This window comes from Arachis hypogaea, chromosome 1, assembly GCF_003086295.3.
Source record: "Arachis hypogaea cultivar Tifrunner chromosome 1, arahy.Tifrunner.gnm2.J5K5, whole genome shotgun sequence".
Taxonomy (NCBI): domain Eukaryota; kingdom Viridiplantae; phylum Streptophyta; class Magnoliopsida; order Fabales; family Fabaceae; genus Arachis; species Arachis hypogaea.
Genome location: NC_092036.1, coordinates 56,885,892 through 56,901,681, shown reverse-complemented (window position 1 = coordinate 56,901,681; position 15,790 = coordinate 56,885,892).

Genomic DNA, 15,790 nt, shown 5'->3' with positions numbered 1-15,790 from the left:
TTTTAGTATATTTTTATTAGTTTTTAGTTAAAATTCACTTTTCTGGATTTTACTATGAGTTTGTGTGTTTTTCTGTGATTTCAGGTATTTTCTGGCTGAAATTGAGGGACCTGAGCAAAAATCTGATTCAGAGGCTGAAAAGGACTGCAGATGCTGTTGGATTCTGACCTTCCTTCACTCGAAGTAGATTTTCTGGAGCTACAGAAGTCCAATTGGCACGCTCTCAACTGCGTTGGAAAATCGACATTCTGGGCTTTCCAGCAATATATAATAGTCCATACTTTACTCGAGATTTGATGGCCCAAACTGGCGTTCTAAATCAGCTCAAAACTGCCCGGCGTTAAACGCCGGAACTGGCACAAGAATGGGAGTTAAACGCCCAAACTGGCACAAAAGCTGGCGTTTAACTCCAAGAGAAGTCTCTACACGAAAATGGTTCAATGCTCAGCCCAAGCACACACCAAGTGGGCCCGGAAGTGGATTTTTATGTAATTTACTCATCTTTGTAAACCCTAGGCTACTAGTTCTCTACAAATAGGACCTTTTACTATTGTATTATCATCTTTTGATCACTTTAGATCTCTAGATCATCTTTGGACGTCTAGTTCTTAGATCAGATCTTGGTTCTTCTGGTTCCCTCTCTGGGGCCGAAACCAATGATCACTATTATCACTTATGTATTTTCAACGGTGGAGTTTCTACACACCATAGATTAAGGTGTGGAGCTCTGCTGTACCTCGAGTATTAATGCAATTACTATTGTTCTTCTATTCAATTCAGCTTGTTCTTCTTCCAAGATATTCATTTACACTCAAGAACTTGATGAATGTGATGATTATGTGACGCTCATCATCATTCTCACTTATGAACGTGTGCCTGACAACCACTCCCGTTCTACAAGCAAACAAGGCTTGAATGTTTATCTCTTGGACTCCTTGATCGGAATCTTCGTGGTATAAGCTAGAATTGATGGCGGCATTCAAGAGAATCCGGAAGGTCTAAACCTTGTCTGTGGTATTCTGAGTAGGATTCAATGATTGAATGACTGTGACGAGCTTCAAACTCCTGAAGGCTGGGCGTTAGTGACAGACGCAAAAGAATCAATGGATTCTACTCTAACCTGATTGAGAACCGACAGATGATTAGCCGTGCCGTGACAGGGTGCGTTGAACATTTTCACTGAGAGGATGGAAGGTAGCCACTGACAACAGTGAAACCCTACATACAGCTTGCCATGGAAAGGAGTAAGAAGGATTGGATGAAGACAGTAGGAAAGCAGAGAGACGGAAGGGACAAAGCATCTCCATTCGCTTATCTGAAATTCTCACCAATGAATTACATAAGTATCTCTATCTTTATGCTTTATTCATATATCATCCATAACCATTTGAATCTGCCTGACTAAGATTTACAAGGTGACCATAGCTTGCTTCATACCAACAATCTCCGTGGGATCGACCCTTACTCGCGTAAGGTTTATTACTTGGACGACCCAGTGCACTTGCTGGTTAGTTGTGCGAAGTTGTGATAAAGAGTTGAGATTGCAATTGAGCGTACCATGTTTATGGAGCCATTGATGATCACAATTTCGTGCACCAAGTTTTTGGCGCCGTTGCCGGGGATTGTTCGAGTTTGGACAACTGACGGTTCATCTTGTTTCTTAGATTAGGTATTTTTCTTCACAGTTCTTAAGAATGAATTCTAGTGTTTCAAGGTGATGTTCTTATCATCACCAAAGCTGATTGATCTTCATCAATTTAGCTCTTGAATGCAATGTCCTGCTGAAGCTTGGCTAGCCATGTCTAATTCCTTTAGACTGAAGCTTTAGACTAACATTGCATGATTCCTGGAATTCTCATTAAGAATTTTGATATCTTTATTTTCTTTTTCACTTAATTTTCGAAAAAAACCAAAAAAAAATTACAAAACCATAAAAAAAAACCAAAAATATTGTATGTTTCTTGTTGAGTCTAGTGTCTCATGTTAAGTTTGGTGTCAATTGCATGTTTCTGTTCTTCTTGCATTCATTCATGTGTCTTAATTGATCTTCAAGTTGTTCTTGAGGATTTCTTGCTCTGATATTTGAATTCTCTTGACTTGAGTGTTTTGTTGTTTCTCATATGCATTCTCATTTTGTTAGTGTCAGTAGTATACAAACTTCTAAGTTTGGTGTCTTGCATGCATTGTTGTTTGATTTTAGTTGCATTTTGATTATACCTCATCATTAAAAATCCAAAAAAATTTTTAATTTGTGTCTTTTCAAGTCAATAATACTGAGAATTGAAGATTCAGAACATACAGCAGAGGAATTACACAGAAAAAGCTGGGTGTTCAAAACGCCAAGTGAGGAAGACAAACTAGCGTTTAAACGCCAGCCAGGGTGCCTGGCTGGGCGTTTAACGCCCAAAAGGGTAGTGCTTTGGGCGTTAAACGCCAGAATGTGCACCATTCTGGGCGTTTAACGCCAGGATGGCACAAGAGGGAAGATTTTGTTTTTAATTCAAATTTTTTTCAAGTTTTCAAAATTTTTCAAAATCAAATCTTTTTTCAAATCAAATCTTTTCAATCAAATCTTTTTCAAAATCAATTTCTTTCCATTTTCAAAAAAATACTTGCTATCAATTAATGATTTGATTCAACATTTCAAGTATGTTGCCTTTTCTGTTGAGAAAGGTTTAATGTTTGAATCATATCTTTTCTTGTTAGCCAAGTCATTAATTTTCAAAATCAAATCTTTTTAATTTGTTTTTCAAATCATATCTTCTCAATCACATCTTTTTTAAAAAACCATAACTTTTAAATCATATCTTTTTAATCACATCTTTTTCAAAATAGTTTTCAATCATATCTTTTTAATTTCTAATTTCAAAATCTTTTTCAGAAATCACTTGATTTCTTTTCCACTCTTAGTTTTCAAAAATCAATAAGTTTTTTTAAAAATGTTTTTAAAATCTTTTACTTAATTTTCAAAAATTTCTTCCCTTCTTCTCACATCCTTCTATTTATGGACTAACACTATTCCTCACTGAACACTTCGAACTCCATCTCTTTTGATAAGTTCAAATTCTTCTACTTCTTCCTTCTATTTTTCTTTTCCTCTGACACCTTAAGGAATCTCTATACTGTAACATAGAGGATTCCATATTTTCTTGTTCTCTTCTCTTTCATATGAGCAGGAGCAAAGACAAAAGCATTCTTGTTGAGGCTGACCCTGAACCTGAAAGGACCTTGAAGTGAAAGCTAAGAGAAGCTAAGGCATAATTCTCTGTAGAGGACCTAACAGAAATCTTCAAAGAAGAAGAACCCATGGCAGCTGAAAACAACAACAATGCCAACAATGCAAGGAAGGTACTGGGTGACTTTACTGCACCTACTCCCGACTTCTATGGGAGAAGCATCTCTATCCCTGCCATTGGAGCAAACAACTTTGAGCTTTAGCCTAAATTAGTTTCTCTAATGCAACAGAATTGCAAGTTCCATGGACTTCCATTGGAAGATCCTCATTAGTTTTTAGCTGAGTTCTTGCAAATCTGTGGCACTGTCAAGACTAATGGGGTTGACCCTGAGGTCTACAGACTTATGCTATTCCCTTTTGCTGTAAGAGACAGAGCTAGGATATGGTTGGACTCACAACCTAAAGAAAGCCTGAACTCTTGGGAAAAGCTAGTCAATGCCTTCTTGGCAAAATTCTTTCCACCTCAAAAATTGAGTAAGCTTAGAGTGGAAGTCCAAACCTTCAGACAGAAGGAAGGTGAATCCCTCTATGAAGCTTGGGAAAGATACATACAATTGATCAGAAAGTGTCCCTCTGACATGCTTTCTGAATGGAGCATCATAGGTATTTTCTATGATGGTCTGTCTGAACTGTCCAAGATGTCTTTGGATAGCTCTGCTGGAGGATCTCTTCATCTGAAGAAGACGCCTACAGAAGCTCAAGAACTAATTGAAATGGTTGCAAATAACCAATTCATGTACACTTCAGAAAGGAATCCTGTGAACAATGGGACGAATCAGAAGAAAGGAGTTCTTGAGATTGATACTCTGAATGCCATATTGGCTCAGAACAAAATATTGACTCAGCAAGTCAATGTGATTTCTCAAAGTCTGTCTGGAATGCAAGCTGCACCAGGCAGTACTAAGGATGCTTCATCTGAAGAAGAAGCTTATAATCCTGAGAACCCTTCAATGGAAGAGGTGAATTATATGGGAGAACCCTATAGAAACACCTATAATCCTTCTTGGAGAAATCATCCAAATCTTTTATGGAAGGATCAACAGAGACCTCAACAAGGTTTCAACAATAATAATGGTGGAAGAAACAGGTTTAGCAATGGCAAGCCTTTTCCATCATCTTCTCAGCAACAGACAGAGAATTCTAAGCAGAGCCACTCTGACTTAGCAACCATGGTATCTGATCTAATCAAAACCACTCAAAGTTTCATGACTGAAACAAGGTCCTCCATTAGGAATTTGGAGGCACAAGTGGGACAGCTGAGTGAAAAAGTTACTGAACTCCCTCCTAGTACTCTTCCAAGCAATACAGAAGAGAATCCAAAAGGAGAGTGAAAGGCCATCAACATGGCCGAATTTGGAGAGGAGGGAGAGGCAGTGAACGCCACTGAGGGAGACTTCAATGGACGTCCGCTGGACTCCAATGAGTTCCCTAATGAGGAACCATGGGAATCTAAGGCTCACACTGAGACCATAGAGATTCCATTGGATTTACTTCTGCCATTCATGAGCTCTGATGAGTATTCTTCCTCTGAAGAGGATGAGTATGTCACTGAAGAGCAAGTTGCCAAGTACCTTGGAGCGATCATGAAGCTAAATGACAAATTATTTGCTAATGAGACTTGGGAGGATGAACCCCCTTTGCTCACCAAAGAACTGGATGACTTGTCTAAGCAGAGATTACCTCAAAAGAGACAAGATCCTGGGAAGTTCTCAGTACCTTGTACCATAGGCACCATGGCCTATAAGAAGGCTCTGTGTGACTTAGGGTCAAGTATAAACCTCATGCCTCTCTCTGTAATGGAGAAGCTAGGGATCTTTAAGGTATAAGCTGCAAGAATCTCACTAGAGATGGCAGACAATTCAAGAAAACAAGCTTATGGACTTGTAGAGGATGTTCCGATAAAGGTTGAAGACTATTACATCCCTGCTGATTTCATAGTCCTAGAGACTGGGAAGTGCATGGATGAATCCATCATCCTTGACAGACCCTTCCTAGCCACAGCAAAGGCTGTGATTAATGTTGACAGAGGTGAACTGATCATTCAAGTGAATGAAGAATCCTTTGTGTTTAAGGCTCAAGGATATCCCTCTGTCACCATGGAGAGGAAGCATGAAGAGTTTCTCTCAAAACAGAGTCAAACAGAGCCCCCACAGTCAAACTCTAAGTTTGGTGTTGGGAGGCCACAACCAAATTCTAAGTTTGGTGTTGAACCCCTACATTCAAACTCTAAGTTTGGTGTTGGGAGGTTCCAACATTGCTCTGAGCATCTCTGAGGCTCCATGAGAGCCCACTGTCAAGCTACTGACATTAAAGAAGCGCTTGTTAGGAGGCAACCCAATGTTATAATTATCTATTTTCCTTTGTTATTTTATGTTTTCTGTAGGTTGATGATCATGAAAAGTCACAAAATTAATTGAAAAAGCAAAAACAGAATGAAAAACAGAAAGAAAAATAGCACACCATGGAGGAAGAACCTGCTGGCGTTTAAACGCCAGTAAGGGTAGCAAATGGGCGTTTAACGCCCAGTCTGGCACCATTTTGGGCGTTTAACGCCAGAAAGGGGCACCAGACTAGCGTTAAACGCCAGGAAAGGGCAAGAAGTTGGCGTTAAACGCCAGAAATGGGCACCAGCCCGGCGTTTAACACCAGAATTGGCACAGAGAGCAATTTTTGCTTGCCACTTGGTGCAGGGATGACTTTTCCTTGACACCTCAGGATCTGTGGACCCCACAGGATCCCCACCTACCCCACCACCCTCTCTCTTCTTCTTCACCCATTCACCAATCACTCAACCACTCTTCCCCAAAACCCCTCACCTATCAAATCCATTCTTTCTCTTCACCACTCACATCCATCCTTCATAAAACTCCACCTACCTCACCATTCAAATTTAAACCACTTTCCCTCCCAAACCCACCCTCCCATAACCGAACCCTACTCCTCTCTCCACCCCTATATAAACCCATATTCACTCCCTCATTTTTACACACCCTAAACACTACTTCTCCCCCTTTGGCCAAACCATAAAGCCAACTCTATCTCCTCTATTTCTTCTTCTTCTACTCTCTTCTTTCTTCTTTTGCTCGAGGACGAGCAAACCTTTTAAGTTTGGTATGGTAAAAGCATTGCTTTTTGTTTTTCCATAACCATTTATGGCATCCAAGGCTGGAGAAACCTCTAGAAAGAGGAAAGGGAAGGCAATAGCTTCCACCTCCGAGTCATGGAAGATGGATAGATTCATCTCAAGGGTGCATCAAGACCACTTCTATGAAGTTGTGGCCTTGAAGAAGGTGATCCCTGAGGTCCCTTTCAAACTCAAGAAGGGTCAACTTTGATCAAAGGTTGGACCAAGTCCTCATAGACAACATGAAGAGGGCGCTCAATGGAAGAGAGATTCAAGAGGAAAGCCAGTTCAACTGAGAAGGCATGACCTCAAGCCCATGGCTAGAGGATGGTTGGAGTTTATCCAACGCTCAATCATTCCCACTAGCAACCGGTCTGAAGTTACTATAAACTGGGCCATCATGATTCATAGCATCATAATTGGAGAAGAAATAGAAGTTCATGAGGTTATAGCCCAAGAACTTTATAAGGTGGCGGACAAGTCCTCTACTTTGGCAAGGTTAGCCTTTCCTCATCTCATTTGTCACCTCTGTTATTTAGTTGGAGTTGACATAGAGGGAGACATCCTCATTGATGAGTACAAGCCCATCACTAAGAAAAGGATGGAGCAAACAAGAGATCTCACTCATCATGAAATCCCTGAGATGCCTCAAGGGATGCACTTTCCTCCACAAAACTATTGGGAGCAAATTAACACCTCCCTAGGAGAATTGAGTTCCAACATGGGACAACTAAGGGTGGAGCACCAAGAACATTCCATCCTCCTCCATGAAATTAGAAAAGATCAAAGAATCACGAGAGAGGAGCAACAAAGGCAAGGAAGAGACATTGAGGAGCTCAAGCACTCCATAAGATCTTCATGAGGAAGAACAAGCCGCCATCACTAAGGTGGACCCGTTCTTTAATCTCCTTGTTCCTTAATTTCCTGTTTTTCGAAAATTATGCTTATGTTTACCTATGTTTGTGTCTTGTGATCATTAGTGTCTTAGTGTCTATGCCTTAAAGTTATGAATGTCCTATGAATCCATCACCTTTCTTGAATGAAAAATGTTCTTAATTGAAAAAGAGAAGAATTGCATGAATTTTGAATTTTATAACAGATTAATTATTTTGATGTGGTGGCAATACTTTTGTTTTCTGAATGTATGCTTAAACAGTGCATATGTCTTTTGAATTTGTTGTTCATGAATGGTTAGCTCTTAAAAGAATGATGAAAAAGGAGACATGTTACTGAGGATCTGAAAAATCATAAAAATGATTCTTGAAGCAAGAAAAAGCAGTGAATACAAAAAAAATGGCGAAAAAAAAGGGGTATATGCGAAAAAAAAGAGAAAAAAGAATAAAGTTGTGATCCAAGGCAAAAAGAGTGTGCTTAAGAACCCTGGACACCTCTAATTGGGGACTCTAGCAAAGCTGAGTCACAATCTGAAAAGGTTCACCCAGTTATGTGTCTGTGGCATGTATGTATCCGGTGGTAATACTGGAAGACAGAGTGCTTTGGGCCACGGCCAAGACTCATAAAGTAGCTGTGTTCAAGAATCATCATACTTAACTAGGAGAATCAATAACACTATCTAGATTCTGAGTTCCTATAGAAGCCAATCATTCTGAATTTCAAAGGATAGAGTGAGATGCCAAAACTATTCAGAGGCAAAAAGCTAAAGCCCCGCTCATCTAATTAATACTGATCTTCATAGATGTTTTTGGAGTTCATTGCATATTCTCTTCTTTTTATCTTATTTGATTTTCAGTTGCTTGGGGATAAGCAACAATTTATGTTTGGTGTTGTGATGAGCGGATAATTTATACGCTTTTTGGCATTGTTTTTAGTATGATTTTAGTATGTTTTAGTTAGTTTTTAGTATATTTTTATTAGTTTTTAGTTAAAATTTACTTTTCTGGACTTTACTATGAGTTTGTGTGTTTTTCTGTGATTTCAGGTATTTTCTGGCTGAAATTGAGGGACCTGAGCAAAAATCTAATTCAGAGGCTGAAAAGGACTGCACATGCTGTTGGATTCTGACCTCCCTGCACTTGAAGTGGATTTTCTAGAGCTACAGAAGCCCAATTGGCGTGCTCTTAACTGACTTGGAAAATAGACATCCTGGGCTTTCCAGAAATATATAATAGTCTATACTTTGCCAGAGATTTGATGGCCCAAACCGGCATTCCAAATCAGCTCAAAACTGCCCGGCGTTAAACGCCAAAACTGGCACAAGAATGGGAGTTAAACGCCCAAACTGGCACAAAAGCTGGCGTTTAACTCCAAGAGAAGTCTCTACACGAAAATGCTTCAATGCTCAGCCCAAGCACACACCAAGTAGGCCCGGAAGTAGATTTTTATGTAATTTACTCATCTTTGTAAACCCTAGGCTACTAGTTCTCTACAAATAGGACCTTTTACTATTGTATTATCATCTTTTGATCACTTTAGATCTCTAGATCATCTTTGGACGTCTAGTTCTTAGATCAGATCTTAGTTCTTCTGGTTCCCTCTCTGGGGCCGAAACCAATGATCACTATTATCACTTATGTATTTTCAACGGTGGAGTTTCTACACACCATAGATTAAGGTGTGGAGCTCTGCTGTACCTAGAGTATTAATGCAATTACTATTGTTCTTCTATTCAATTCAGCTTGTTCTTCTTCCAAGATATTCATTTGCACTCAAGAACTTGATGAATGTGATGATTATGTGACGCTCATCATCATTCTCACTTATGAACGCGTGCCTGACAACCACTCCCGTTCTACAAGCAAACAAGGCTTGAATGTTTATCTCTTGGACTCCTTGATCGGAATCTTCGTGGTATAAGCTAGAATTGATGGCGGCATTCAAGAGAATCCAGAAGGTCTAAACCTTGTCTGTGGTATTTTGAGTAGGATTCAATGATTGAATGACTGTGACGAGCTTCAAACTCCTGAAGGATGGGCGTTAGTGACAGACGCAAAAGAATCAATGGATTCTATTCCAACCTGATTGAGAACCGACAGATGATTAGCCGCGCCGTGATAGGGTGCGTTGAACATTTTCACTGAGAGGATGGGAGGTAGCCACTGACAACGATGAAACCCTACATACAGCTTGCCATGGAAAGGAGTAAGAAGGATTGGATGAAGACAGTAGGAAAGCAGAGATACGGAAGGGACAAAGCATCTCCATTCGCTTATCTAAAATTCTCACCAATGAATTACATAAGTATCTCTATCTTTATGCTTTATTCATATATCATCCATAACCATTTGAATCTGCCTGACTAAGATTTACAAGGTGACCATAGCTTGCTTCATACCAACAATCTCCGTGGGATCGACCCTTACTCGCGTAAGGTTTATTACTTGGACGACCCAGTGCACTTGCTAGTTAGTTGTGCGAAGTTGTGATAAAGAGTTGAGATTGCAATTTAGCGTACCATGTTGATGGAGCCATTGATGATCACAATTTCGTGCACCAGTTCCCAAATTCCCAATATTAGAAACATGATACATTCCCTTTTTAACCCATGTTCCCACAATTTCCCCACACTTAGTTGATACACAATCTTTATCTTAAGCTAACCAAAGATTCAATTGGGATATTTAATTTCTTTTTCTGCTTAAGGCTAGTGATGTGGTTATAGAACAGAAGGGGATTAAAAAGCTCAAAGTGGCTAACAGAGATAATTTAAAGGGTAGGCTTATTTGGGATAAGTAAGCTCAAACAAGTAATGGCCTCAATCATATGCAAGCATGTAAATACACTAAATATTGGACATATAGATTGGAACAAAGTAAAGATTGCAATAATAAAGAAGAAAACTGAACTAAAGATTGATGGTTTAGAAGTTATAGTAAACTCTCGTTGCAAGTATAGTTACTAAACAAAGCAATCAACCTTTCTTACAAATGTTTTGGTTGTCACAAGTAACAAACCCCTAAATAGATTGATAACCGAAGTATTTAAACCTCGGGTCGTCTTCTCAAGGAATTGCAGGGAGGTATGTTCTTATTATTGGCTATGAAAAAGGTAAAATTTTGGGGGGTTTTGAGAATGAGGAACAAATATGATAAATGATAAGCGAAGTAAATAAATAATTATAAAATAAACTCTTGGCAAGATCTGAAATTTCGGAAGTCCTATCCTAGTTACTCCTATAAGAATGGAAATTAATACCACTTAGTTAACCTTTGCGTAAGCAAGGGAAAGTCAAGTGAACCAATTGGTTAGATTTGCCAAGTCCTAGCCAAATCCTAAGGAAAGACTAGAGTTAGTGGAATTCCGGTTAATTAGCCGACATAACAATCAATCATGAATAGTTGATAACCCAAGAGCTTCCAATTAATCAATTAAAGCCAATAGTAAATAATCTAAATTAAAATTAAAAGCATTCATACAAATAAAGCAATCATAAATCTGACACATATCAAATTATGTCTAAACATAACTTCAAGTCATAACATGGAAAGGTTCGTAAGCCAATTGGGCAACATAATTCAAATACAAATAAAAGTATTAGAGTAAATAAAAGTAGAAAATAAATACTGAAGGAACATAGAACCTGGAATGAAGATGAATTGAACTAAACTAATAGAAATCCTAAAATCCTAAATCCTAAGAGAGAGGAGAGAGCATCTCTCTCTAAAAACTACATATAAAACCTAAAATTGTGAGTTGTCAAAGCCTAATCATGAATGGATGCATTCCCCCACTTTATAGCCTCTAATCTTTGTTCTCCAGGCTGAAAACTGGGTCAGAAATAGCCCTAAAATTGCTGATTGTGAAATCTAGTCCGTACAGGTCGTGGCAAAGTGACGCGGAGGCGTCATCCACGCGTCCGCGCGGAATGAGATTCGCAGATGCGACGCGTCCGCGTAGAGCGCACTTTCACGTCGCTTATCTGTACGGCCACTATGGTAAATTATATATCAAATCGAAGCCCCAGATGTTAGCTTTTCAACGCAAGTAAAACCGCATCATTTGGATCTATGTAGCTCAAGTTATGATCGTTTTAGTGCGAGAGGGTCAGGCTGACAGCTTTGCAGTTCCTTCAACTTCTTATTCCTTCCACTTTTGCATGCTTCCTTTCCATCCTCTAAGCCATTCCTGCCCTGTAATTCCTGAAATAACTTAACACACATATCAAGGCATCTAATGGTAATAAGAGAGGATTAAATAAAAGAAAATAAAGCCAAAGAGGCATGTTTTCAATCAAAGCACATAATTAGGAAGGCAAATATAAAACCATGCAAATAGTATGAATAAGTGGGTAAAGAGTTGATAAAAACCACTCAATTGAGCACAAGATAAACCATAAAATAGTGGTTTATCAAAAACACACAAGAATAAAATATTTATGGTTAAATAATGTAACCATGTAATTAAGCTCAAATCTCACAGGTTTTGTGTTCTTTAGCTCAAAAACCATGTTCCAAATATAACTTCAAACAAATTTAACACAAAAGTTTTGATTTAAATTAGTGAAATTTTATAAAAAAAATTTTTGAAAAAGAAAATATTACTTCAACCAAGTAGTGACTAAATGTATAAAATCAAACAAACATGCAATCAAATATGCAAATGCAGCAATGAACAAACAAAGAAAATAGAATATTGGTGTTGAAAAGAAGGTAACTAACCCCTGGAAGTCAGTATCAACCTCCCCACACTTAAAGATTGCACCGTCTTCGGTGCATGCTAATGTTGTATAAGTGGTTGGGGGTTGTGGTTCCTCAGCTGGTGCTCTTTTTGTTCCTTTCCTTGCCGGTGGTTTGGGAGTAGCTTTCTCTTTACCTTTCTTGATGGCCATCCTGAAAGGAAACGAGGAAAGACATTAGCATTCAAAGGTTATAGCAAGGAAAAGAATAGGAAAGGTGGTAATCAATGCACAGGTATGGATAATGATGTGAACACATGGTCATGACTACATGTGGCAAATCAACAATGGAAATATAGCAAGTGCATGTGAGGAAAATTTAATGCAAGGTGTTTATTGGCATGCCGGCAAAGGGCATGAGTAGCATAGGTCAAGCATTCAATGTCCAAATTAGATTACCAAGTCTCTCAAATTAATAATACGTTTGTAAAGACAATTATATTTAAATAATAAAATAAAGAAGGGGTTATGTGAAAAGCAGGCATTTAGAGTAGTAGATTTAAAAGAGATCCAAGAATAGTGCAAAATGCCATATGGGCATTTTCACAAACACAAACCGTGCATATTAAATAAGGTATGGAAAATATTAAGTAGAACATGCAAGCAACCCTATAAAAATAATATATAATTGTCAAATAATTTCTCAACAATCCACAAAATAAATATCAACACCAATAAAAATATTCATGAATGCAATGAATGAAAGTATGCAGATAAAGTAAGTAAAATAGAAAGAAGGAAAAGAAGGATGGGAAGTTAAAGGGATGAAGAGAAAGGAAGGAAGAAAGGAGGAAGGGGGAAGGAAGAAATAAGAGAGGAAGAGAAAATGTAAGAGTTGGGGGAGAAAAATATATAAGATGTTTTGGCAGATTAAGATAAGATGTGTGCCGCTGGTGACGAGCACGCGTGAGGCACGCGTTCACGCGGGAAGCACGTAAGTGAGGTGACGCGGGAGCGTCGGTCACGTGGACGCGTGACATGGTTTGTGCTAGTGGCGCGAGGGCAGCCGCGCGCTCGCACAACTATCTGTTTGAAAACTCATTTTGCCAAAATTTAGGGTGACGTGGTCGCGTGGTGGACGCGATCGCGTGGATGGCCTGAATTTGAAAACGGCGCGGACGCGTGGGGCACGCGTACGCGTGGCAAGGCGTGTGCTTCTAGCACGAGTCCAGCCCAATTCTAGCTCAACTCTCGGCCATACACCCTTTTTACGTCGATTTTGAGGCGCGCATTCACGTGGGTGACGCGGACGTGTGGGAGGGTTTTTCCTACATGACGCAGACGCGTCAGCGACGCGGTCGCGTGGATCAATTTTGTGCCAAAGGCACGCCTCCAGCCATGCTTTCGTGTGACTCTCTGTTCAATTTGCTATCTTCCCAACACACTAGTGACGAGGACGCGTCAGTGACGCTGCCGTGTCGCGTGCGTGCTTCTTTTTTTTTATGCAGTATGCAGAATGCAAAATGCAATGAATGTCATGCAAAAATTGCAGGTTCAATAAAAATTCAAAAACAGACTAAAATTAAAACTAAAAAGAGAACGATCATACCATGGTGGGTTGTCTCCCACCCAGCACTTTTAGTTAAAGTCCTTAAGTTGGACATTTGGCGAGCTCCTTGTCATGGCGGCTTGTACTTGAACTCATCCTGAAACTTCCACCAATGCTTGGACTTCCAATAAGCTCTATCAATACTAAGTAAATTTACCAAGCGTTGATGAAGTTCTCCACAAGCTTCGAGCTCCCAAAGTTGATCCTCATATATTCCTGGATCCCAAATCTTGTTTCTACACCCATCTTCAAGTTGATTATCATGATTCCATCCGAGTGGCAAGCAGTCTGAATTCTCACTGAAGTGGCCAAACAACTTCTTAGACCCATTCAGTTGAGCTCTATACCAACCTTTGCATTTACACTTTGAGCTTCCAACTATAATGAACCTTACAGGATAATTCCTACCACTGACCATCTTCCTCTTACTCTTAATGCCACAAAGAGCTCTAAGTTGACCATCCGTCTCCAGTAGCCCATATTCAAGTGGGATTAGAAAGCTAAGGGATATGAATTTTACCCACTTGAATGTTATGAAGGATGACGGCAACTTAGGGGGAGGTCTCCAACAACTTTGGCAAGGTGATTTCAAGCTCCACTCCCTTGTGCTCTTTGACAACTTCCACCTCTTTGCAGACTTCTTTGATTTCAACCTCTTCCTCCTGGTAGCTTTCTTCTAATTCAAACTCTTCTTCATTAATTACCAAGGGCATGGGAGGTTGTGCTTCTTCTTCTTTAATTTCCATATCTTGATCAACCTCTTCCAAGTCTTCAACTATGATATGCCTTGGAGGTTGTACACCCTCTTCAACATCAATTTCAATCGCCTTGGAAGGAAGATCTATGTCTTGACATTCCCATGGAGGTTCATCATCTCCTAAGTCTTCAACCACTTATTCTTCTTCAATAATTCCGGCTTCCTCCACTTATTCCAGTACAAATTCATGCTCTTTACTGTCCACCGGAGTTTCTAATGTCTCCTTTATGCTACGTTCTTCATTAGATTGTCCACATGAAACCATGGGGTTTCCTTGAGTGTCCGAACGTCGGGAAGCCAATTGATTTATTGCTTGATTCAATTGATGAAGGGGTGCCTAAAATCGATCCATTGTTTCCTTGAGACGATCCATTGATTCTTGTTCCGCTTGGGTATCATAAGTAGGACCATAAGGCTCTTGGATTGATGGATATGGATATGGTGCATGTGGAGGTGGTAGTTCTTGGGAGTAATTGGGTTGGAATTGGGGTGGTTCTATATATGGTTCATATGGCTCATAAGGTGGTTGGTGTGGTGGATACGGGTTAGGGTCATATGGAGGTGAATGGTGGAAAGGGGCTTGTAAGTATGGTGGTCCAAAGTCATGTTGAGGAGAGGGTTCATAAGCATATGGTGGTAGTTGTTGATAGTCAAAAGAGTGCTCACCATAGCCATTGCCTTGATATGCATCACAGAATGATTGTTGATAGTCCATTGGAGGTAGTTGTTGCCATGAGGGTTGATCAAATCCTTGTGGCTCCTTCCATCTTTGATTGTTCCAACCTTGATGCATGTTCTCACTGTAGTCTCCTCTTCCTGCAACATAATTGTAACCAGACTCATAGCCAAAGGGGTGAGAGTTCATAGTAGTAGGAAAAAATTAGAAACAAAAACTAAGAAAAATAAAATATTTAAAAAAAATATATGATTTTTGCAAAAGATAAAATAAGATTTTGAAAAACAAGATATGATTTTTTTTTTGAAAAATATTTGAAATTTGAAATTTGATTTTGAAATAAGATAAGATAAGATAAAAATTTTAAAATAAAAATCTGAAATTTTCTTTTTTGAAAAATATTTACAATAACCAATAATAAGGCACACGTTTGCAATTCCCCGGCAACGGCGCCATTTTGAAGAACTGAAGATTGATGGCTTAGAAGTTATAGTAAACTCTCGTTATAAGTATAGTTAATAAACCAAGCAATCAACCTTTCTTACAAACGTTTTGGTTGTCACAAGTAACAAACCCTTTTTAAAATTGATAACCGAGAATTCAAACCTCGGGTCGTCTTCTCAAGGAATTGCAGGGAGGTATGACTTATTATTGGCTATGAAAAAGGTAAAATTGGGGGTTTTGGAAATAAGGAAGAAGTATGACAAGTAATTCAAATGACAATTAAAATAAATAAATAACTATAAAATAAACTCTTAGAAAGATATGAAATTTCGGAAGTCCTATCCTAGTTACTCCTATAAGAATGGAAGTTAAT